General features: G+C 32.0%; 1 long non-coding RNA gene across 1 annotated transcript in view; it reads left to right on the top strand.

Annotated features, from left to right (window-relative positions):
• The window catches only part of LOC146997150 (uncharacterized), a 145468-nt gene that overhangs the window by 87824 nt on the left and 30012 nt on the right, over nt 1-27632 (top strand). The window lies entirely within an intron of this gene.

Here is a 27632-nt window from a genome sequence, read left to right as displayed (position 1 = left end):
GAGGATCAATCTGAGACGCATAACTACTGCGAGCAGATGAGCGCCACTGAGTATGAAAGTCATTATCAAGTCTCACACAATCAGGAGGAAAAGCTTTATCAAGAATAGCATCGATAGTTTCCTCCAAGGAAGACGTAAAGTTACCGCTTGAAAGCCGAAGGCCCGAGATCTCAATCTTCCTCATAAAATTTTCTTTAATACCATAAGTGTAAATTTTTTTCCACACATTCTCATTATTGATATCGGAAAGAAACTTCCTCCAAGACTCTAATTTGGCCTCAATAAGCATTTCATTGTATTTTTTCCTTAAATCAAGGTATTTCCGCTTATACAAGTCCCTTATATCATTGCTAGTAGTCCTCTGGAACCTCCGTCTAGCCGCGTTGACTCTCTTTCTCATAATGGAAATTTCCAATGACCACCAAGGTACTTTTCGCCTACCAGTCCTTCTAGTAGGCATAGATTTAATACATGCCCGAAAAATAACTGAAGTCATAAAATCTACAATCACATTAAGTGAGTCAGTGCTCGAGCAAGAATCCAAACCATTAATGATTAAAGAAATATACTGTGAACAATATTTTTCAAAATATCCCCAATTTGCTTTTTTTGTATTAAACAAAATTCTACTGACAGCAATTAAAGAAGCATCAGAAACAGATAAGTCGAATTCAATCATTGCATGATCTGACAATGATTCACAGTCCGAGAGACACCAGCGGGTAACATTTGCTAGCAAATCAGCTCCCATAATTGTGACATCTATATAGCTTGATCCCTGTTCCGAACAAAAGGTAGGGCCACAGTCCTCATTGATCACATATAAGTTATAGGAGCTGACAAAATCTCCAAGCTTGTTTCCTCGAGCATCACTGTAGGGACTAAACCACAGTTCAGACTTACTATTGGAATCCATACCCGAAATAAGCTTTGCAAGATCCTTAGCCTGGAAGACCCGACTTATTTTATACAAATCAAATTCAATACATCGGGAGGGCTCAAAGTAGTATGAAAATAGAAAATATTTAGTATCTTTAAAAATAATATCAAGAGTCACCATATTATAATCCAAGAATCTCAAATCCAAAAAAGTAGGTAGAAATCCGTCTCGAACAACAATAGCAGCCTTTATGACCTCTGAGTTAAAATCATAGTATAACCTAAAGGAACTCGGAAAGCCAGGCATAAGACCATGATAAGAGTAAGGTTCTTGAATAAAAGCAACAGAAACATTGTTTACCTCCATATTCAAAACAAGTTGCGGAGTAGCAACCTTACATCTATGTAAATTAATTTGAACAAATTTTAAAATAAAATTATGACTATTATCCATAATTTGTTCTTGCTATATTTTGACTTCCTATAAATTCATGACAAGAGCAACTTTCAGAAAAAGGCAAATGGCTTACATTTAATTTTTTTTCTCATCTTTTATTTTTTGATTGCGTCTAATGCAATTGATACAGACTTTCAAATTCTTATGTGGGCAATTTTTACTTTCATGTTCACGTGCACAGAAATAACAAGCACGTAGATTTTTACAATGTTCAGCACGGTGATTATATCCTAAACAATTAAAACACCGATTAATTACGACAAAATCATCCACCGTACATATGCTCCAAGAAATTTTTAGTCTACATTCCTGTAAAATACCTCTACGCATGTCTGGATGCACCTCAACAACTAAATGTCTCGTATTTTGAAATTTCCTTAACGTAAATCGAATTCGAGATTCACTCCATTTATTTTCAGAGGCGATAACATCTGGATTTTGATTTTTTAAAACATCGAGAACATCCTCATCCCTTATCTCATTAGGGACATTTTTTATTAAGATCGTAGGATTCCTTCGTTTGGAAGGAAAGGTAGTTAATTCCGGTGATTTTACTTGAATTTCAGTTTGTATCCTTTTTAAATCATTTTCAGAGGGGCATTCTATCAATACCTTGCCATTTCCAATATTTTTTAGATTGAGAATACCCACTTTTTTCTCTACAGGATTAATTTGTAATTTAAGAATCTTCTTAATATCCTCTGACGAACGATTTTCCGAAGAAATGACAAGACCACAACTTAAAGAATTTTGTTTTGCATTCTCCACAGGAGATGGCAGCACAGCACTAGCATACGTTGGTTTAACGAAAATGTCTTTAAGACTTTCCCTACAAGCTTCACGGTAACCCAACGACTTAATACGTTCAAAATTCTTAGTAATCAAACACTTTAACTCACACATTGCATGCCTTGCCTCTTCACGAATATTCTGGTTCATATTACACTTTGACTCAATAGCCGTTTCAAGTTTATCATAGCAACATTTAAGCGCACTATAAAACACATCAACGTCTTCGTCCATCTTGGCATTCTTTTACTTCGTAGCACTACTCAAAGAAGTAAACAAATCGTTAAGCTAGGGTTAACTATACCGAAATCTTGCAAGAGCCATAATATTAACAATACTTCTTTTAACTTGAAACAAATTGCACAAATATAAAGCAGAGCACTTGCACAAATAAAATTATACACAATAAATAGTTTACACACATTAATTATCGCAAAATAAAGATGAAAATCAGAGCTCAAGAAAACACACACAGCAATGGCGCGAGCATGCGCAGTTTCCTGAGAATTACATTGCACTGCAATGTAATTCTCAGGAATAATGAAATGAACATGAATGAACATGAATGAACATGAAATGAACATGAATGAATATAATGAACATGAAATAATTAATTAATAATCACACCTTTAATATGAAAGGTTTTAAATTAAGAATGCATTTATTAAAAATCTCTGCACTTAATATTAATACACATTTACGGAGTTAGCACAAGAAGAAATAATACTTTTTCTCTCTAGGAAAAAAAAATACTACATTATATTGTTGCGTGCGTACGGATTCGTTACTAAATGAATGCACAAGTCCGATGAAAAATGAACAAAAATTTATTATTATCACAACAAAAATGCTTAAATTTTCTCAAATTATCACGCAGTATTACAATATCTCACAGTAGTTTTCTTTTAACTACTCAAATGTCCAATAGAACGTAATTCAAAACAGCTAAAGAACGCTAATCCGCGAATTCGCTACAATCAACAACAGTAGTTTTCTAAACAACAACAAACTAAGCAACTACTACGAACTGAGATGTTTTCCTCCTTTTATAACATTTTAAAATCACGCGCTAGAATTTTCCAGTACTTTCTCGAAATGAAAAAGAGTTATTTATTTATTTAATGCACGCGCTCTTGTATTTTCAATTTTCCGGGTTAGCTTTCTTTTAATATTCGTCACGCGCTGCACTGCGCGAGAAATAAAACCATTTAATTTATAATTGAACTAACATTTGCTTTTTAAATACCAAATTCGTAACACTGCCCCCTTCCCAAGGACTGCACGTCCCGGGCAGTACAATCCCTGGATAGGAAGCTAAACTTACAACTGTGGCATAAATGCAACTGAGGCATAAACATTACATTACAATATCAAACAACATGAACAATAAATGCAATAACTAACTTGAACAAATCAAATGCTATCAAATACTAAATATAAAACAAATACTAAATACAAATCAAATACTAAATACAAATCAAATCAAATACACATTTAAAAACAAAAAGGACCATGGTCTAATACTATTTACAATTATTTACATTATGTACTATGGCCATAGTAACGAGCTAACCTGTCGTAAGAGTTCGAAGACTCACGGATCCGAACCACGACGTCATTCGTGTTCAGCACTGTATATGGACCATCCGAAGGTGACTGTAATTTAGGACTCAGTCCTTTTCGTTGAATTGGGTTCCACAACCACACCTTGTCTCCTTTGTTGGATCTATGTCTAGTAGCTCTTGTGTCGCATCTGGTCTTCATTTTCTCCGTCGCCAAGTTGACTCGCTTTCGTGCAGAACGGTGCATCCCCTCAAACCAGGCCTGGGCGTCTTGGATGTGTTCCTCAGGCGATGAAGGCGCATCCGTATGGCGATCAAACACGTGGTCACAAGGCAGACGAAGGTCTCGACCGGAGAGCTTCTGAGATGGAGAATAGATGGTAGTCTTGCGTTTCTTTTCGACCCCGGTATGATTTCGGCGGCTTCCCGAGCTGGGTCTTTCGGACAAGGCGTCGGCATTTCCAAGTGAGGATCTCTTCTGAGGATGGATAGTCATGTCACCAGATGCTGAAAGCAGTTTGTTGTTTTTGAAGTCTAAGGAAAAATTGTATTTCCTTAAAAAGTCCAATCCGAGTATGCATGGATCTGTGATATCCGCCACATAAGCCGTGTGATGGTAGGCGGCATTTCCAAACGTGATGTTTACGTTTAACTTCCCAGTTATGTCGATCTTGTCACCAGACGCAGTCTGAAGGGTAACACAGGATGGCGTCCAAATAAGTTTGTCTTTAAACTGTTCAGCTAAATCTTTCCTAATGATGGTAACATTAGCTCCTGTGTCAATGATCATATCGCAAGGAACTCCATCGATATTCCCATTAATGGACATTCCGTTACTGTTGCCACTCACTGTATAAATTTTAAGCGCTTTAAAACAAGGTTTTTCATTATCTGACAACCTCCGTTCCTCGATATGGTCACTAATTCGTTTACTGCGTCGTTGCTGGGAAATGGTCTTATTTTCCGTACCTCGGGATGTTCTGCAATTTCTTCGTATGTGGCCTTCAACTCCGCAGTTCCAGCATTTTAGAATTAGTTTCTTTTCACATATGTTCCGTCTCAAGCCACTGACTTGTCTGGTAAAATCATCTGCTTTATATTCCGTACCCTGGGGTGCTCTGCAATTCCGTCTTAGGTGACCTTCACTACCACATCTCCAACACCTTAGAGCCACTTTCTTCTCCCTCCTACTCCGTATCAAAGCGTCGACTTGTCTGGCTAAATCATCTAAACGAGCCATCAGTTGATCCACTGGCTCATGGACTCGCACAGCTCTAACTGGGTAGCGATCTCTACTAGTTGCTTGCTGGGCTGCCTCGAACTTCATGGCGTACAACAGAGCGCTTTTCATGTCCTTTACATCTGCCATTCGAAGAGCTTTCTGTATTTCAGGATCTCGGATGCCGTCGATGAAATATTGCAGCGACAGGATTTCTCTTGTCGGGCACTCCGAAAAGGCGAGGTGGAACAGCCTTTCAACATCCGTGGCGAGCTCCTGAAGTGTTTCGGTAGGCTTCTGTTGACGAGATTTTAATTGGAGCCTGCTGTAATCTTTTAAACACTTCTCCCCAAAGCGCAACTCCAAGGCGCCGGACAGAGCTTCGAAATCTAACCTTTTGTTTTCGGGAAGAGTCTGAAGGATATCCGCTGCGTCGGCTCTTAGAGAAGCGGCGAGATGACAGGCCTTAGCTTGGGAATCCCATCCATTCGCATCCGCTACGATAGAAAATTGTGTCTTATACACCTGCCAGGAGGTCTTCCCATCATATGTGGATAGCTTCAGAGGTGGACGAGCAGGCATTGGTAAGAATTTAAAATCATCACTCCTGCTCCCTGCCGACGCTACGAATTTCTTTAAAGTATCCATTTCTTTGGCAACTTCAGAAACTCTCTCATCAATTTGTTGTTCGATTTGGTGTTGGACGGCACAAACTCTTCCTTCAATTCGTTCCTCCACAGCAGAAACTCTCCCTTCTATATGTTCTTTTACAGAAGAAACTCTTTCTTCTATTTCTTCTTTCACCGAAGAAACTCTTTCTTCAATTAGTCCAACTTTATTTTCAACTGTGTCAATTCTGCCTTCCATAGCTTCAGATTTATTTTCTATTATGCAGGTAATCTCTCGTTTCATTTCTTCTTGACCTGCTTCAATCTTTTCTTGACTAGCTTGAACGGCTTTCATTTCGTCCTTAACAGAGTTGATGGCCCCTTCCATCTTTCCTTGGCTAGTTTTCATCTCTTCTTTCATTTCTTCTTTAAACGAGGCAAAGGCTGTTATCAATTGCCTTAACTGCTCTTCCATCGCTCTTGTTATTGGCATTCAAATCCCACTTCTGACACCAAAAATTGTTGCGTGCGTACGGATTCGTTACTAAATGAATGCACAAGTCCGATGAAAAATGAACAAAAATTTATTATTATCACAACAAAAATGCTTAAATTTTCTCAAATTATCACGCAGTATTACAATATCTCACAGTAGTTTTCTTTTAACTACTCAAATGTCCAATAGAACGTAATTCAAAACAGCTAAAGAACGCTAATCCGCGAATTCGCTACAATCAACAACAGTAGTTTTCTAAACAACAACAAACTAAGCAACTACTACGAACTGAGATGTTTTCCTCCTTTTATAACATTTTAAAATCACGCGCTAGAATTTTCCAGTACTTTCTCGAAATGAAAAAGAGTTATTTATTTATTTAATGCACGCGCTCTTGTATTTTCAATTTTCCGGCTTAGCTTTCTTTTAATATTCGTCACGCGCTGCACTGCGCGAGAAATAAAACCATTTAATTTATAATTGAACTAACATTTGCTTTTTAAATACCAAATTCGTAACAATATTAAATTCACCACACTACAGTGTTGTAAGAAATGTAATCTCATAGAAAAAATACAATGCAAGTAATAATCGTTTCGGTACTGCTATGAAAACGTAAACAAACGGTATGTAGGTGTACACTGGAGCCCAAGCAAAGTCAAGGCGTTCCTAAGCGGAGAGGAAATGATGCCATCGGAATGATGCCGAATCACAAGCAGGGATTTTTTCCCATGTGCGTGGCGCGGTACAGAATGCTTATATGCGCTCTGGAAGCCTTTCAAAGCTCGTGATTTTCATTGGCGAGAAGCACCATTTTTATCAATTCCAATCTCTTGGATGACAGATGTTAAACTACGCCCATCCTCAAGCTTACCAATCATTCTCCACATGTAAAGGGGTCCTAAAATTTTCCTGTAGTCTTATTGCGCGCATAATTTGTCTTTTATCTGCCTAGTTTCTTCCTTTTACCTTGTCTTGCACTGCCCTCGCTGACTCCTCGCATTTTGCGTGCCCTAACGTACCCTCTGACAGTTCCATATGTACGAAATCTCTCTACTGAGTTGGCATTTCACTGCACTAATCGCAAAAGGCCATTTTCAACAATTTCAAGGTTGTATGTTGAAAAATGAATTTGTTGCTTTCACTTTGCACACTTAGTGTTAATTGGTATTTATAAATCTAAATATATCATGCGACATTATTCTGTTCGTTTCGTTTGTCACTTTTCAAAAAATTATTTTATTGTTCATTTTTAATACATTAATTAAAAAAATATTTTCTTGAAAATATTTATTTCATTCCAATTAGTTTTCTAATTTTACTTAATATTTATGGAATATTCAGTTTTATTATGAGTTATTAAGTATTATTATGTATAGTACAGTATTGTAATTATCAATGTTTTGAATATTTTTTTATTATTTTTAATAATTAAAATGAATTTATAACTATTTCACTATTGGGGCAGAAATTTATATTTTTTCATTTATAATTTTAATTTTACATTCGATAAGATCATAATATGCAGACTGATCTATGATTTCAGACGTTTCCAAACGCATTATGCAAATTACATCGGACTCAGATGACACAATTTCTACTCAAATCTGCTTTAAAGCTTTCGAAATTCTTGATTTCAACAAAATGTGTAAATAAAATGAAAACTACATTAATTAAGCCGGAGAAAACACTAATCCTTCTCCCGAATTTCACTATTGTTTTTCACAGTTCACTAATATTAACAAACATAATAAGTCGTATATGGTTTTGAGTAACCGTACACTCTACAAAAAAACAAAACAAACAAAAAAAAAAGACAGTCTATCTTTCCTCCTAGTGTGTCAATTGACGAAATTTAACTTGCGTTTTTCATGTCTGGAAAGCGCAACTTAGGACATATATTAGATTTATATATAGCATTTTTGACATATGGGAATTTTTTTTAAATGATATATTAATTTTTTATCATACTTAGATTCTACGGCTCAAATTATGCACAAATATTAAATTTTGTAAACTTTGGGAGAAACTTACCGAAACATTTTTAAATTTATCTTGACCGATGTTTTTCAATTTGCGTCAAGAAAAATTCATTTAGCGAAATTTTTAATTTTTAGTATATTAATCTATTTTACTTTCCCATTTTTTCTTTACGCACGAGTGAAAAAAATTATACTTCATTCGAGTGCATCTTTTATTCTTTCAAGTAATTTTAACGAAGCTCATAAAGCACATTTGGCTTTAGCTATCGCTTATAACGCCCAACAGCAGCCGAGCGGTAACGTCGCTGAACACTGGTAGTTCGGTCCGAGGTTCGAATCCCGCGAACGGGCTGGCTGCATGAGCGTTTTCGTGGTTTTCCCCCTGTGTAACGAGTATACCAGCCAGTTTCCCTTAGAAAGTCCTCCACGAAGGCATCCCTCAGGCAGATAGCCCTCGAAGCTTTGTCATAATCACATCACACACACTATCGCTTATGACAAATATGCCAAATTTCAACATTGCTAATATATAAATCCATACATATTTTTTGGAAATTTTAAATAAAATGCTCTAACTTTTTGCAGATATGCTTAGCAAATACATCTACTTTAAGATGATTGCAAAGTTTATATATGTTATAATTCAAAATTATTTGGCAAAATTACTAAAGAATACAAATTTGAAAGCCAAATAAGAAAATAGCTGGGAAGTTTAATTTAGAATAAATTTGAATTTCGAATTTTGAAAGAAGGAATCAAGTAATTTTAATGAAGGAAGAGTTGTTAATAAATATATAGCAATTCAATTAACATTAAGGAGCTAATTTTTTAAAAACTACTTTGCTATGGTATGTCATTTTGAAAAAGTCCGATTTTGCATCAAAACACAATGCTATATATAAATATAACCTATATCTTAAGTCGCGCTTTCGTGGCATGAAAAACGCAAGTTAAAATCTGTCAATTGGCCCAGCAGAACGGGACACGAAAGGTATAGAACAGTCCAATTTTGGGGGGAGGGGGATGAAATATGTACATGGCAAGTAACACGGACGAGTGCATTTCCATGAGGGGTTTTAAACATAGTACTGCTTAAAATCTTTAGTAAGCACGTGGGCTTAAAGCAGAAAGAGAGGATGCGTGGCAATGGATGACCTCAACACAAATCCCATTATTATTTGTTATATCGATGATATTATTAACAAAAATTAAAGTTTTAAATTCGAAATGAAAATTAAACCTAAATTTAGGTATTTCATAATATTTCAGCTGTCACTTTATGATATGCTTGAAATATAAAATTGCACAGAAAAAGTAAAAGAACATTTAATTTCATTCCATGAATATCACTGAAATAAATCCTGATATATTTTTGCAATCTGCTTATCCTGCACAAGCAGATACAGTATCTGAAATGCTTTTTGCCGGAAGATGAAACCTTTGTGTCCCATACACCGGTTCCTGCCGCTGTTTATCTGGACAGGTTTTTATGGAAGAGTAGGACTAGTATTTTGTTCTTCTGTGAAGTACGTCCGGGTAGTAAAATAGCCTTCGTGTGCTTATTGGGGGGTGGCAATGGAAATGGGAAGGAATGAGATAACATTTCTTCAGATAAAGAAGTTGCAAGAAGTCAGGTTGTATCATAAATAAAAGTTGGCATTGAGTAATTTTAGAGAAACGCATTGAGTAATTTTAGAGAAAGTTCTGGCGTATGTATTTAAATTAAAAAAAGCTGACGTCAAACTTGAGTTACAGATATGGTGTTTTATGAGTTTACAGCTAATTTATAGTTGTGCTTTTAATATAAAAAAGCATAATTCATTTAATTATTTTTTGTTTTATTTCTAGCTAAGCTTTTATGATGATTTAGTTTACCATGAACTTTATGTATATATGGTAATAAAAAAGACATCCTTATAGCAACAGAAAATTCAATTTTCATTTGCCCAACTTTATGCAATTTTTTCTTGAATGTGCTAATTGTTTTCTTTATTATTATGTACTATATTGTTACTATTGTAATCTAAAAGGTTAAGCAGTATCATTTATCTCACAGAAAGAAAATTATTTAAAATATTATTTTATTTGCCATAAACAGCAATTCCCAAGTGAAGTTAGCTTAGAGCGGTATAAAATGATTTATCTGCGCGAAACATTTTTTTCCTTTCCCTTTAGACACCACAAGGGATCTTCATACTTTTCGAAGAAGAAATCTAAGAAATCTCCCTGTCTTTTAAAGAAGTCGAGGGGTTAATAAAAAAACTCTGTTTTTCAAAGCCAAAAAGTAGGCAAAGAGCGTAACGTAAAAATAAAAACAGATAAATAGAACTAAGAAGCGCAAGATCATGTAAAGAAAATAGGAGTAACGCAGTATTTAATAAGTAGTGTCTAATTCTTGAATAACGATAATACACGCAAAAACTAACAAAAAAAAAATAATAAAAAGTGTTAGTAAAGCCAAATATTGGCATTAGAAACAATTTTCATTAATTACAGTAGCAAAGCAAATAGCATTATAAATTAGGTTATGTATCTTATTATTATTGTATATGAATTATATTTTTTATAAATTATGTCTGTTAAATCTATTTAACTCCTCCCTTTCTTTTAACAAAATAGCAATGAAGTCTGAATTACACTAGAATATTTATTGTAATTAAAAGAGGCATGCAAGCGTTTATTCGGTACTAAATTATGTAAAAGTGTTCTATAAATATTTTTAAAATTAAAATAATGATGTAGATGTCTATGAAATTATTAATTATATAAAGTTAGATATATTTGTTTCCTCTGAGCTAAATGTATTATAAATTAAATTAGTGATAGCATTGAAAAATTAATTAAAGATACATATTCATTGTTTTTAAATTGCTAAAATGAGTTAAAATAAGCAAAGTTTTAAATTGAAAATTAAATTAAAAGAGGTCATACCGCATGTAATGCAAAACCCCTGAAATGTGCCAGTTTACCAACCACGGTCAGTCATAAATTAAAGTTCTCTGCCCTTTGAAATGGCAATGCTTAGCCAGTTCGCATAAAAAATTAAAGCTCTTCTAACGGCAACGTAAAGAATGCAACGGAACGATTGAACGAAAAATCGAAGACTGAGTTATAGACACTTTAATGGCAATAATATAAGCAACAAGAAATCAAATATATGACAGAAATTACAAATAACACGGTAAAAAAAAATAGTTCGCTCTTTACAGGCAAAAGTTTTGTAAAGTTACAGAAATCAAAAAGTTACAAAAGAATTTCCTGTAATGGTAACAGGTTGAAAGCAAACTGTAGAGGTAACAGCTGATTTGCTTGTAGCATTACAAATAATGTTTCAGTAGCCGAGCGGAAGAATCATGTGACTGACTGGAAATTAGCCAATCAGGAGAAAAGTGTATGAAAGCTAGTTGCAGAAAAAAACATGGCTGAATGCATGTTGGTTGTATAGCGCAGGTAAGTAAGAAAATGTTTACAATTACTGCTTGAAATATTTTTGTTCATTTTATGCAGATTATTCTCATGCACTTTGCACTGTTATATGTAGTGAGCAAGTATTTAAACGTTTAAGCTTTGCGATTAATTAATATCAGTGTTCGTAATGTCTAATGAGCTGAAAGAGTGCAAAATATTTATTCCAAATGCAGATCTAATAGTAGTATTTTGTCATTGTGCAAATTGCCCGTATTATTATTTAAAACTAATTATTCCAAAATTTAATCACTGTTTGTGGTATTTAATTGAAATGGTAATGTAGTTGTTGAAAACAAAACTAATCATGTTAGCGTTCTTTTCCAATCGTCTGACCAAAGAACGTTTGACATCTTTTTCCCGGCAGGCCTTGCGAGAAACGTTTATATAAACATTTAGAATTCTAAATGTAATGTATATATTTTTTGCTTACTAGGTTTAGTTTATTCTTTTTCTAGGATTATCTAATTAGTTATACCTGGTTTATAATTCAGTCTAATATGTTTATGTACGAGTGTGTTATGAAGTAAAATTACAAAAACTTGAACAACGCGGTCGAGAATCTCGTTTATTCCTTTAGTGTAATAATATTTTTTTCAGTGGTATTAATTTCTTACGAAAATATTATAATTCCAAAATGAAGTAATTATATTGATTAAAAATATGCCGTATCATACTTTTCGTAATGTTTTGTTTTACTAACTAGATGCAACTTAATTATTCCATATATTTTAATATACCAATATCAACAGGGGAAAAATGGAAATGACCTAAAATATTTTTCTAACACTTCGTTAAACTAATTATAAAACAAAACTAAAATTTTGTGCATTCTTTCCAAAAATATCATTTCATTAATATTTTATAAATGACAAAATATATTATATTGTATATATAACTACCATTGCATACTTATAAGTATTTAAACATTTAATGTAGAATTTATGTTGATTTTATTTTGCCCAGTTTTAATACAGTTTTGAAGTATGATAGTCTTGTTACTAGGATAGCATGAATCTGCTAATACAAGTTTAATACATTTCTTGACAAATGTTTCTCTTATTCATGTAATATAATATATAAATCATAAAATAAGTTTTCTTAAAAATAAATTATTATTAGTCCAAAGGGGCTTTGTCCCTGAAGGACTATTGTTTTCGTTTTGCGATTTTGCGTCGGACTCATAAACGTCGGTTCACTTTTCAAACTGTTGCCACAAAATGTTAGAGTCCTGCATTATATTTGAAGAAATTAAATAATGAAAAATCTGCATAAATGATTGTCTATTTCTCGCATTGTGATAAAACAATGGTACATAGAGCCATCGAATTTTGAATGACGAAATCCTACTGCGAATATGGGCATCTGAAATCCCAAATTTGGAATTTGTTTTATTATAGATTTTATATTTTGTAAAACTTTAACGAATTTTTGATTTACAAACTCAATGCTTTAAAAGGGAGAAATGGCAACGTTATATAGAAAAAAAATACTTTTATCTCCAGCTCGCGAGACTGTGTATATCGGAAATTCTAAAGATATGCCTAATTTAACATTATTTTGCGATATTGCTCTTGAACTGAATTTTATGGTTTAAGTGCAAAGAACATGATATTTAATAAATAAAGGTAACACTCAAAACGTTAAAAAAAACGCCCCTTTGGACGTAATTTAAAATCTGAAACATTTCAGATTTTTTTTGTTTATTGGAATTTAAAACAATTCTGTATCTGTATGTTGTATTAAAAATAAAATAATAATGAATTTTTAATGAAGCATTGATTTTAGCATTAACAATGTAAATATATATATATATATGTAAGATAAAAATGTATGAATCAGAATTATAATATAACTACAAACATTAATTCTTCCTCTTTATTCTAAAATTGTAATAACTTATCTGCATTGCGTCATTCAAATTAATCATGCGATCTTACGTAACCGTTAATACCAGATGCCTCTTGACGACCAATCACCGAATTGTAAATCAAAACTTTTCTCTTCGCGTGCTTCCATCTTTCATAACTACGCACTTCAGCTTTTGCTCTCTACTTTGCTAAGATGTAATTTCCGCTAGCTTGCTTTCTATCCCAACAATATCAAAAATGTAAATCTTCTGTGGAAAGGCACGACTAGAGTGCCAAGTGATTGTGGCCACAAATATCAATTGGAAATAAAAATGGAATTAAAACTGCTTCGACTGCCAAGTTCTTTAAATATTACCAAGTTAGCATTACTAGCATACTACGCAATCAAATTCTTCTTCAGTATGGGTCTAATCAAGCATCTACAGTGTTCCGTCTTTTCCTTGTGCTTTTAATATTACATATATATACACACATGAATAAATGGAAATGCAAGCTACTTTTCCTTACAAAACCACCCATGAATATATACTTCCCTTTAGGCTGATAGCCTTTGCATGCTTTGCCATATTCTATCAATATGTAATATTTGAAACAATCCAAATGATGCAAATATGCAGAAAATTTTACTTTCTTTGAAAGTTAATACCGGAAATAAAATTCAGTGCATTTGTAAACTACATTAGTTCTCTTATAGCTTGGCATTTAATTGCCCAATGATTTACTAGTCCAAACTAAGGCAGAATTCAGATATCATTCAAATAAAAGAAAATTAATAAGGTCTGATTTTTAGACGTATATATGAAGATTTATTTTTTTAAATATTATTTTAAGTCAACCAAATTAATTTCAAATTTAAGTAAGTGTTCATGCCTTTCAGTAGCATTATTTTTGATATCTTAAATTAAATAACTGAATGCAATATTTCTTGTTAATAAAAGAAAAGCAATGTTATGAAAGACTAGCGAAGTGGATTTGCAAGTTCTAATTACGAAAGGTCCCATGCTTTAAGGGGTCATTTTTAAAAATTCTTAATTAAAAAAAATATTTAACGTAAAACTTCCAAACTTCACACATGTGGAATATGAATTCTATATATTTTATCTCATTCTTATTTTATTAATTAATTTCATAACATTTCGTGTGACATTAGTAGTAATTATTAATAAAATTTTATGCAGTTTCTGATCTATGTTTTGATTTTGTTATTAATTACGTTAGTTTACATAAGATTTAAAATTATGTAAGGTACAAAAACCTTCTGCATCTATTAATATACGCTGAAGTGAATGAAATTATGCCAGTGAAATTTTTTAAAATCAAAAACAAATTTCTGTGGAAAATTAAAGTTATAAATTCTAAATGCAAACAAAGGAGTGAATTTGAAAGTTATCAAATAAGCCAAAGTGTTGGTCATTTTTTCAGTTTTGCAAAAGAATTTTTATACTTTGCAGAATGGGAATATGATGTTTGGTTTTGTTATTATTAATTATTACAACTGAATTATTGCAACTTACATTGCAACACGTAATTTAGTTTAAAATTTATTTGAACTTAATTTTCTAATTTATTTTGATCATGTATATTTCATGTGTCATAAGTTTTGAAATGAACTTAATTCTCATCCTATTTATTTACACAATTTTTTTAAAGAAGAAAAAGTCACATTTGTTTTGCACATTGTTAGTTGCACAAGAAGATACATGTCTATATATATAGAGAGAAAGAGGAGTTATGTTTACTTGCAGACTTTTTCCCTCCTTTTATATTATATGAAAATCAAGGGGGAAATTAAGCAATCAATTTAATTTTGAAGGATGTGATTACAATAAGATCATAACCAATCAAAAATATTCATGAATGAACTACTGGTAACTATCATAGTATTATTATTTAAAAGAAACCTACATTCCAATAAGAACGCTTAGTAACATAACCATTTAAGTTATCTGATAAAAGTAATTTTCATTCCTACTTCCCTATACCTTGAATTTCACTCTTAGTATTGCCCACTGCTACTCCCTAGACCTCAAAGCATTTAATGTATCTAGAACTGCAATTTGTGTCTTCTTCTACAGCATGCAAGTTATCACCGTTTAGTTTGTACTGCCACGAGCAATGATCTTCAGAATTACCGTATTGCGTTGCATATTCCACCCCACCCATCTTTAAAACCAGATTCTGAAAATTAAAAAAAATATTTACATAATTTTCCCCCTTTTAATGCATTCAGAAAATGAATATCCTAATATTTTAAAATGGATTTATCAACATAATGATTGTTTTCGTCATAATAACAAAGGCAAACTTTTGCACACTTAAGGCCCCGTTGAATCTTTCTCTTCTAACTGTTGAATATTATGTCAGCCTAATACAAACAATGATCTATGATAGTTAAATCAAATACCAACTGCCATTCACTGTGCAATTTTGCCATATCAGCTGAATGTTCACCCTAGCAAGCATCGGACCACAACCTTCTCTAATTATTTATGTATGATCTGAGGCCTAAGGATTTGCAAGAACAACAATGAGAATGACAGAAGTTCAAATTATAAAGAAGAAATGAGATAACTTATTAGATGTTGCAATTATGTGTATTCTTATTGAAATAGAGGTTTCTTTTAAATAAATAATATTGTGATAGTAGTAGTTTATCCATGATTACTTTTCATTTGTTATATTCCTACTGTGACTGTGTCCTTTGGAAATTAAATTATTCGTTTAATTTTTCCCTCTTAATTTTCGGAAGATAAAATTAGTAAAAATAAGTGGGAATATGGCATCAAGAGCATTAGATATCGCCATTTTCTTGAAGCTGTTCACTATTATTGTTTCATCAATGATAGGCCATGCACCCAAAATCCACTAACAAATCAGTTAGCAAGATGAAAATGACCACTATGCGGAAAAAACATTTAGGGTAACTTGTTTTGTGAGTGCCTTAAGGAAGACAAACATTACCTAAATCATTAAAACATATTCAGAATCCTGTGCTAAAAGAAAGCTAGGGGGAAAATGTTGTCAGAGTCCCAGTGATTCCTTTGGACGAATATGTAATATTGTTTTAGAAATTTAAGGTAATAAATATAATATTTTTCGAATGCTAAAACAGTTCGAGAAATTTATTCAAGTTCTGAATTCTGAATATAAGTATACTGTATATTATATTTAATAACTATGGTGGCTTCATTTATGAAAATATTTGAATATTGGCTGTTTTTGTACAATGAACCTTCTCTAAGCTAGCTATACGTGATTCCTGAAAATTTTGATCTTTAAATGATAGTGGGCATCCTAGAGAAGTTATGTTTACTAATTAGTTATTTTATGAGGAATGCTGGTTAAATTTAAAAAGTGATTGACTGAGGTAGCTTGTCGTAATGAGACGGTTCAATGTAATCCAATTTTTTAAAGAATTTAAGCTGTTCTTAATTAATTAAGATATTATAAAGAAATATGATTAAAAGTGTTATATAAGCACATGTTTAAAACATCTATTAAAATAATTTTATAAGCTTTTTAAGAGCATGATTATGATTTAAAAAAAATGTTTTTTTTCTTTATTTAGGAGACATGGTTTACAAAGAGGGGAGAAACCATTCAGTTTTTCCAAGCAGTCGAAACGAATTTTTATGAAATGTTTATTAAATTATATTATATTATTTTTTAATTAATTCTTTTTTTCAGGTTTTATGTAAAGTTTATGAATTAAGTAATAAATTATTTTTACTTCTGTATTTTAATTAGCATATTATTTGCTTCATAGTGTTTCACAATAAAATTATAAATTCAATAAACTTCTTAATTAACATGCTGTAATATAGAGAGAGCATAAAGTTTGTTTTCTGTTGTCACATGTTTATTTCACAATTTTGTATGCGAATCTCGAAATTTATAATAACTAGGAATATTTTTTAGTATCACTTTCGAAATGGTAAATATTAAGCTTAGATTTATTACATATTATGTTTGTAAAAAATTATAGGTAAAATTAAAATGCATTAAATTTTAAGCTAAACTGAAGTATTTATTTTAGAAATAAATTTCTTAAAGGCATAATTGTATTAAGAATTTTAAGGGAAACAAGGCTGTAAAAATTAAGGTCAGTTGGCAAAGTTTTATGCTTATTCAAAAAGCATGACATTAGGTTTTTAATGAAAGACTTCTATCTGTTAATTCAAAGGAAATTATTTGAAGGTAAGTAAAAAAGTTATGCATTATTTCAAACAATAGCAGACTGTTGACAAACACTGAGTGCAGATAAGAATAAAAAGATTAGTTAGACGTTGTAATTCAAGCGTATGAACAAAATTTGAATTTCTTGTAGTAACAAAATGAAGTTCATTGCTATGTTGAATTCTTTAATTTACTGAAAATGTCATTTTTTAGAAGGAGAGAATATATTTTTGAAATATGAAGAACAGCTGTTCTGAGTTCTTCATAGAAATATTTTACAAAATGTCTTTTACTGTAATAATATGACCATACCAACATGCAACACGTTTACTCATATAAGTTAAATCTAAAGCAACATGTGTCTATTTTAGCTAAAATTACTAAAAAGAAAGTTCTAGAACATATCTTATTAACTGACACTAAAACATGCAAATAAAACATACTATTTTTTTTCAGCTATTTGACAGGGCAAATATAAGGAGTAGCATATCAATTTGAACTTTTAAATTAATCAAAATGATAATATGAAAGGCCTTTCAATAATATCAGACATAAGTTTCTCTTCATAAAACAAAAATACTCTGCAACAGACTAATGTTACTTTTTGAAAAAGAACATTGCTGTTGAAAGCACATCTTTTAAATTAATGTTATTCTGAGGTCAAATTGACTAATTTAAAAAGCCAAACTATTATGCTTCACTTGCATATATCTGTATAATGATATACACATGCAGATATTGGTTTACTCAAAACATCTTGATTTCAATATATTTTATTATAACAAGCATCATTTTAGACAAAAAAAAAAAAAACTATTACTTTTATAGACATATCTTCATCCTTTAGTATTATCTATGAAAAATATATTCTACACACATAATTACTTAATGGGATATTAGAAGGAAATAATCTGAAACCTTTACAGATACAACCATTGGAATTTTACGTAAGAAAAGTATCTTCTACTCACATGATAACTTGCTATAATAATACAAGCATATGATTAACCGTTACAGTTTAATCATATGCATATACCTGTAACGGTTACAGATATATCTGTTGAGATTTTACATGAGAAAAACATGTTCTTTTTACATAATTATTTGCTGTAATATTACACGCAAATAATCTATAACCATTACAGATGTATCGTTTGGGATTTTACATGAGAAAAACATGTTCTTTTTACATAATTATTTGCTGTAATATTACACGCAAATAATCTGTAACCATTACAGATATATCGTTTGGGAATTTACATGAGAAAAATATGTTCTACTTATATAACTATATGCTGTGATATTACAAGAAAAAGATCTGTAACCATTACAGGCAAAACTCTTGTAAAGAAAACACCTGTTTCTGTTACTCAAATAACCCATGGCATCCCAGTTTTCAAGAGTTTTCTTAGTAACCTTACAGATTTTTTTTTTACAGTGAAGGGGGGAAATTAAAAGTAAACAAAGGTTTAACATTAAATTTATTACCATGAAACTTATTACCATTAACATGAAATCTATTACTCCAGTGTAAGTTTGGAATTATTTACGTATAATCATAAATTTTAAATAAATTTAAATTATTATATTAAAAAGATTTTCTACAATTTATTGAGAAAAAAAGCTAAACAGTGCTACATTAAAATATCTTCTCTCAACAATTCAAATCCTGTAATTAATATATAGAGTAATTTGGTTATATCGATGCAGGAAAAGTGAAAACGCGCAATGCTGTCTATGTGTTCGAACTTCGGACCTCCCGAATACGCGTCGAACTTGTTTCCAGTTTCAAAACCAAGGCAGGGAGAAATGAGTGAAAATTACCAGTGAAGTAAAAGAATTAAGAGTGGGTACGGAGTCTTCGACCTTACGGCCTTTACCACCATAAATTACAATTTTCGAAAGGAAGTTCTTAGTAGGTAGGTTACGGAGGACTGGAACGCCTGGTGTCTAACAGAGGTAAACAGGCATGTGTTCCACGCCCTCCTCTAACTACAGCAAAAGCTCTCTGGAGCCACACGAGAATGCACCAGGAGATTATTGAGGTTGTCAAAGGGAAGTACATGGCCTTAAAAGGGCGTTAATAGGATTGTATTACAGTCTGAAGAGGCAAGCTGTAGTGTTACAGATGGTCGGTAGTTAAACTAAATATACAATAAGACGTACACATAAAAAAGACACAAATACACATAAGCAAACGATACACAAAATACAATGCGTAAAATGCATAAATAGAGAACACATAAAACAGGTACATATTTATAGTCACTTAAGGCACAAAAAGACAAATGGAGTAAATCAGCGTCTTCCAAATTGGGAGGCGTGGACTAGTCTAAGAGGAGGCGCGAATATTAGACTGGATTGGTGCCCGTGCAGCTAATACAATACGTAACATTACAGGTAGCTATTAACTACTATGCTGCTTGGCCGACCAGTAACTCTCTAAAAATCGAGACAATATCGACTTCAGTTTAGCTCAGCAGTGTTAGGTTGTGTTTCTTATTTTATTTACTCACTGATCACAACAGTAAGTAATTTAATTAAATTTATTTTTTTAAGAACAATAAATTAATTATCCTAATATTTTTAGAGAAATGGATAAGTTCTTGACTGGTTATAAGAGAAAATCCTCTAATAATGAAGAATCTGATGTTGGCACAAGTAGTAGGAATCAGGAAGGAAGAACTCTCAAGACAAGAAAATACGATTCGTCTTATTTATCGTTCGGATTTACAAGTGTTATTACTGATAATGTGGGAAAACCAATGTGTTTGCTTTGTTCGAAAGTTTCAGCTGCTGAAAGTTATGAGACCCGGAAAATTAAAACGCCACATTGAAACTATGCATTCTTAATAAGTTGGCAAGTCCCAAGAATTGTTTTTCAAAGAAAATTGGATGAGTTCACTAACAAAAGCAAACGTTCAAAAACAGTTCATATTCCATCAAATGTGTTACTAGCATCGTACTTAGTATCTTACAGAATCGCGAAGTGTAAAAAACCACACACAATAGGAGAGACATTAGTTTTGTCAACAGCTATTGATATGGTCAAAACAATGTTTGGCGAATCATATGCAAAACAGTTGCGATAAATACCGCTTGCTCATAACACTATTGGTAGAAGAATCGATGATATATCTGACGATCTTTGCGATCAATTAGTTTCTTAGATTCGCACTTCAAAATTCGCCTTACAAGTAAATGAAGCAACCGATGTAGCTAAAGACACACATTTAATTGCATATGTTCGATATGTTGAAGAGAATAATATAATTGAAGATATATTATTTTGCAAACCCATTCCTGGCAAAGCCACATCCAGTGAAAATTTTAATATAATCGACAATTTTTTTTTTTTTTTTTGATGAGAACGGCATATTGTGGAATAATTTCATTGGGCTTTGTACAGACGGTGCACAGTCAACGTCAGGACACAAAACTGGCCTTCAAGCACTAATTAAAAGGTAAATATCCAATGTTCTCTGGATGCACTGCATGCGCCACAGAGCAACTCATATATCAAAAAATATGAGTGAAGAAACTATGTTTTTACAAAAGTAATATATAACTATGTTTTTACAAAGTCGTAAACTACATAAAAAACAGTCCATTAAAAGTTAGGTTATTTGCAAAGCTGTGTAAAGCTATGGAAGCTGCTTACACCTCACTTTTGTATTATTGTGAAGGGAGCTGGCTATCTCGTGCAAAAGTGATTCAGAGGGTACTTGAACTCAAACAGGAAATTGCAATTTTTCTCGGAGAAGATCATAATAAGGATGCAAATATGTTTAGGGATGATAATTTTATTATTAAACTTACGCATTTGGTGGAAATTTTTAGAAAATTGAGTGTTTTGAATAAATCGATGCAAGGGCCACAAATGTATTTATTGATTCAAAAAGATAAAGTGAAAGCATTCATTAAAAAATGGAGATATGGAAGATAAATTTGGAAAAAATAGGTTTAACATGTTTCCACTTTCAATTTTATGCGTCCAAGTTAATATAGAAGCAAAGAAAAATCTATTTGTTGAACACTTGGATGGTTTGTTAATTCATTTTTCGAATTATTTTGATGATCTTGATTTTACAAAATATGCGTGGATACAGAATCCATTTAACGACGAAGAAGATGACGAATATGAATTAACAAGTATTGAGAAAGAAAACTTGATTAAATTATGTTGTGATACTTCTTTAAAAAAAAACTTCAGAATGTATCTCTGATTCAATTTTGGCTAGACATTAAGAGTGAATATAATATTTTGTCAAATAAAGCTTTAAAAGTATTGCTGCCGCTCGCAACATTTTATGCGAAACAGGATAATCTGCATTAGCTGCAATAAAATCGAAATATCGTGCTCGTTAGGTTGTAGAAAAGGAGCTTCGTGTAGCTATCTCATCAATGACACCAACATTTGATAAACTTTGCGCTAATAGGCAAGCACATCCATCTCAATAAGAGACAATAATAAAATATTGTTATTCGTTTTTTCTTGTTTATAAGAGTGTATCTTAATAAATTTTCTAATACTAAAAATTTTTGTGTTTGTAGTATTTTATAAAATGGAAGGGAGGCGCCATATGATCAAATATTTTTAAGGATAAAATAAAGTTTGGAAACCACTGGAGTACATGAAGTCACATGAAAGCTGGAGCATAAGGTTAGTGTTGGACACTTCGATTGTATATAAATATGGGTACATCTTGAATGATGAATGATGAGTTCATGAATACTCATGTGTGTAGAAAAGTTCCGTTAGATTGCTAAGGCGTTGATTATTGTAGCGTCACTAAGAACATAGATAAAAAAACACTGATTAAAATGGCATGAGGATGTTGTAACACTAATTATTGGGCATTGGCCCAGCAATTAGTGCACCGTAAGGCCCACAAGCGTTCACTAACACTGCACAAGAAGATGCTTGTTCACATGTTGTTGAAGGGATTACACATATATCATTAAGGAGGCATAACACATATCACTAAGGAGATGTCATGTACTCGCGAATTGTTAGTATTGCCACTTTAGATTGGTGGGCATGGGAGCTTAAACACACAGTTGTGGTGAAGCCCAGATATTGTAAAATCTTTCTTTAAAAAAGTTCTTAGTAAAAAAAAAAAAAAATCTTAAATTCCCAGAGTAAGAACCGTAAAACTAGGATTTGGAATCCGGAGTCAACGGTAAATCTATTTTTGACCTAGGCCAAAAATGGCGCCTATTTGAGAAAGTGTGAGTGCCAAACTCACAAAATGTAGGCTTGTAGGTGACTTTAACCGCTCGGCTGGGAATGCTTAAATCTCTTCTGCAAATTTTAGAAGTTCCACTGCTTGGAATGCTAGAATTAATTTATTTGCAGTATTCTGGTGTATTTTTAATTTTCTGAGCTTATTGCAGAAAATGAGTTTCTCTTCTAAGTCGTGTGGTACACCTAGACGACTCGGAATCCCAGAACAGTGCAGAGTAGGAAATGCAGTCCTAACAAGATGGGAGGATTATTAAGGGCTAACTGTCGATAGCTACCCGCCAGGACGTTAGGATGGAAAATATGAATACATCGTGATTGCAAAAGGACATTTAAAAGACCACGAGTTTAAAATAAGTCAAGACTTTCTCATAATGATGTTGCTCGAGTTCATAACGGCGGCACTGCATGACCGTTGTGAACCTTCTGAATTACGCTGGCCATCCGTCAGACGTTCGGGTAGCCATCAAAATGAGCCACTTTAAAACACTCAGTGCATTTCAAAACATCCGAGATTTCATGCCTTACTCCATGTTACGAAATGTCAGGAACCTTCGCCATAAAAGTATTTATATGTCAATTTTCTATCACAGTGTATTCGTATTTTCCATCCTTAACACCTCTGCGGACGGCAGTTCCCTGTAATAGCCTCTAATATCCCCCCTCCCATCTGGTTAGGATTGCACTTCCGATTCTCCATTCCTGCGTGATTCCGAGAGGTATAAGTTAAAAGTAAATTAGAGTCAAAGCAAGGCAATTCCTCAAAAATATTAATAATTGCAACCGTGTATAAGAGGTTTAGCACAATATATAGACAAATCAAAATTGAAAGAATTCATAGTAGTACAAATTTGATAACTAAAAATGGAAAAGTGAAAAAATACACAAGATAATACGATTTAAAAATTAATCTTCATTTACTGAAACTCCAATTCAGAATTCATCATTGGAAAATTAATTTAAGTTTAATAAAAGTCGATTAATATGTGTCGAAAAGGGGTTTCGTTCTCCTGGTTCTTTTGAGATCAAAAATAGAAAAAAGAATCAATTAAAGTTTCATTTAAGACATGCAAATTCATATAAAACCGAAAAATCGAATCTCAAATGTACGAGGACGTTCAATACACGCCTTCGAAACATTTGGAAAAAGAATAAAACATAACATAATGTCAAATTGACTACTCAAAAAAGCCATAAAACTTTACATTATGTAAAATGACCACTCATAAAAAACAAAGTCGTCTAAAATCATTACATGCAAATTTGAAATTCAAAAGCAAATACAAATAGAGAGCAGTACAAATAATCTTTAAACCAAATTGTCATTTAAACAACCCTAAAAAATTGGGTGGTTCCCGATTATGCTAAACTAAACTTTTAATACAAAAAAAAAAAAAAAAAAAACTTTTAAAAGAGATTTCTTTAGATAATAAAATCAAACCTGAGTCTTAATCAGCTAAAAATCTATTAGTAACAAAAATTTACAAAAACGAAACTTACTGAAAACTTAGGACGACACTTTGAAGGGAAAATTGACTGAATTTACAGATGACCAAACTGTGTTCCTTGTAGATTTGTTCCTAGAAATTATCGCATACTTTTTCCAGAAACAACAATTTTTTGCTTCTCCATTGAACTCTACAAGGAACAAAGTTTGGTCGTTTAAACTATCAGTCTATTTTGATTTCAAAGGTCGTGCTAAGTTTTCAATAAGTTTGCGTTTTTTCAATTTTTGCTTCTAATAGGTCTTTTAGTTTTCAGCTGGTTAAAGCTCAGATTTGATTTTATTATTCGGGGTTTTTTTAATTAAAAGTTTAGTTTAGCCTAATCGGGGACCACCCAATTTTTGAGGGTTGTTTAAATGGCAATTTTAATTAAAATTTATTTGTACTGCTCTTTATTTGTATTTGCTTTTGAATTTCGGATTTGCATATAATGGTTTTAGACCAATTTGGTTTTTATGAGTTGTCATTTTACATAATGTAGGGTTTTATGGTTTTTTGAGTAGTCAATTTGACACTATGTTATGTTTTATTCTTTTTTCCAAATGTTTCGAAGGCGTGTAGGGAAAATCCTGGTACATCTGAGATTCGATTTTTCGGTTTTATATGAATTTTCATGTTTTAAATGAAAATTTAATTAATTATTTTTTCGGTTTTTGATCTCAAATGCACCAGGAGAACGAATTTCGAGACATATTAATCGACTTTAATGGAACTTCAGTTCATTTCCCGCTGATGAATTCTGATCTGGAGTTTCAGTAAAGGGATTTAATGTTTAAAATGTATTATCTTGTGTATTGTTTCCCTTTTGCATTTTTATTTATCGAATTTGTACTACTATGAATTTTTATTTTAATTTTGATTTGTTTAGATATTGTGTTAAACCTCTTTCTTACACACGGTTGCAATTATTAATATTGTTGAGGAATTGCCTTGCTTTGTCTCCAGTTTACTTTTAACTTTAAATGCTTTAAGGTTACTTACTCTACTTGAATCCTGCAGCTATAACGCAGGACTGGTACAAAAAATCGTTTTTAATTTTTAGTCTCCTATTAGGTTTCTTTATGTATTTATTAAATATATATATATACATATATATATAGAGTCAAAAAAGAACGTAAATTCCTGATCCGGCGGGAGTTGGCAGCGAAGTAAAGGGCCTATGACAATTCAATTCCTTTAATTATTGCACTACATTATCTTTCACTACCGAAAATGCAGATATCGTAAATTTTTGGCAAAGGCAGCGATTTTCGAAGTCATGCCGAATAGGAAAAAAGATATTCATTGCCTCAATGTAAATCGAAATGTTAATAAAAATAGTTGAAGACCAACAGGGACTGGCGAACAATAACGACAGTAGCGAGTACAAAATGAGGAATGCTTCACGTATGGTTGAAATCTAACCATAAAGGGGTAAGTATATATCTATAGAAAAGGGGGATTAGTCATCTTGACAGGAATTCCACAGGGTTTGTGTAGCAATGCGTAAACAACTGATTGTATTCTCAAATATTACAGTACGAACTGAATGACAGATAATACCAAAACTACTCTTTCAACGACCTTAATTATGACCCTTATCTCTGCAGAAAAGCACGTTTCGAACGGCCAATCTTTTGAATTTTATAATTGTTTGAAATCTTTGTAGACCTTTGAATTACCTTTGCGGTTTTTTAATAATAAATAATAAAAGCACGGAGCGCCAATGATAAATTAAAAAGATAATCTCTTATACATTTGACAATGAAGTTAAATTAATAGATTTTGTTATTTGGGCTTCTCATACGTTTATTATTTGGGATATAAAATTGTATATGAGTTCTGTAAATAGAATTAAATATTTAATCTGTTATTCCCATTAAATTATATATTTTTTCCACTTTTAATGCGTTAATTATAATATTCATGTTAAATAAAAGCTTATAACATAAAAACATTTTTAATTGTATTTTATTTTCTATTTTTTGTCTCAATTAGATGTTACTAATGATGGAATTTTTAATCATTATCAAAAAACAGGCAGTAAATTATAAGAAAATCACGAGGTAAAGAAAAATAATTGTACCTCCTTCAGAGAATAAAGGAATGGCTTTGAATATTCATTTTCGGGAACTGGATATAATAAGAATGTTACAACGAAAATTTTACTTGAAGCTAAAATATAAAAATTTGATGTGAACACCACATGACTTCCTTGTACGGCCTATAAAATTATATACATTTCTTACTGCATTCCATTTAAATTTATTTCCTCGAGTTTCGAGATACATTTCTCATTCAATTAATTCAGTTCTCAATTCGTGACAAGGCAAAAATACACATAACCTCAAAATATCTTCATTAGAAATAGAAAAATATACAAAAACATAAAACTCCAAATACAGTTAAAAAAATTACAATTAGAGTTTCTATGCAAAAGCAAGCAATTCGGCCAGGAGACAAGAAGGCAGATTTTTCGAGGCAAAAAAATTGAAAGTTTACTTTTGGTCCCACTCGGCAAAAAGATACTGAAGGTGTAGAAACTGACTTAATTCACTATTTTGCTAAATTTTAAATGTAAACAAATATGACTACTCCCTTAGGCTTAGCCGCACTTAAAAAACTTTTAAATTGTAGATAATTCTACAACTATTGTATGCAGATTAACTGAAGGAATAAAAAACCGGAACACACGAAAAACATAATTTAATCATTTTTAAAGCAAAAAATGCACAATTTACCAACATATAATAATAAAAAAAAACTGAGTTTACCCGAGCCGAGTATCAGACTGGTATATATATTTGAAACACCTTTTATAATAACATATATATGTATATATATATATGTACTTTTGGTGCGGCCGATTAAAACCAAAAAGGGAAGTGCACAACTACATGTTATACAAAATTTCAACCTTCTGAGGCTACTCGTTTTTGGGTTAGGCGAGATACATACATATGTACGAAAGTCCAGACGTCACGAAAAAAATCTCTACTGAATCCATTTTATAATCCGTTTTGGGAAAAAGAGTCCTTTATTCTGTCCTTACGTACAAATGTCACGAAAAAGCACCGTTAAATTGCATTCGATAGAGGTCAAAATGGATATTTTCGTTAAAATATGATACCTGAAATTTTTCGCGATTACAATACTTCCTTTACTTCACACAAGGAAGACGAATATCGCCAAGTGTGCGAAGATGGCAAACTCAAAAGATATTTCCGTGAAAAACGCTTTTTTTTTTCTCTCGTATTCTTCAGACTACTACACATTTTTTTTTTAATATAGAAAATTACTCAGTTAATACATTTTTAATCATTCTTGTCTTAATAGAAGACGAAATGTTTGATTTATATTCTGTGAAAATTTCACTTAAGTTTATTTCATTCAACATTT

Source organism: Stegodyphus dumicola, chromosome 5, assembly GCF_044657685.1.
Source record: "Stegodyphus dumicola isolate Sdum_Otavi_A_Nest chromosome 5, ASM4465768v1".
In the NCBI taxonomy this organism is placed as follows: domain Eukaryota; kingdom Metazoa; phylum Arthropoda; class Arachnida; order Araneae; family Eresidae; genus Stegodyphus; species Stegodyphus dumicola.
The sequence above is the reverse complement of the archived record's forward strand: the minus strand, read 5'-3'. Positions and strand labels throughout refer to the sequence as shown.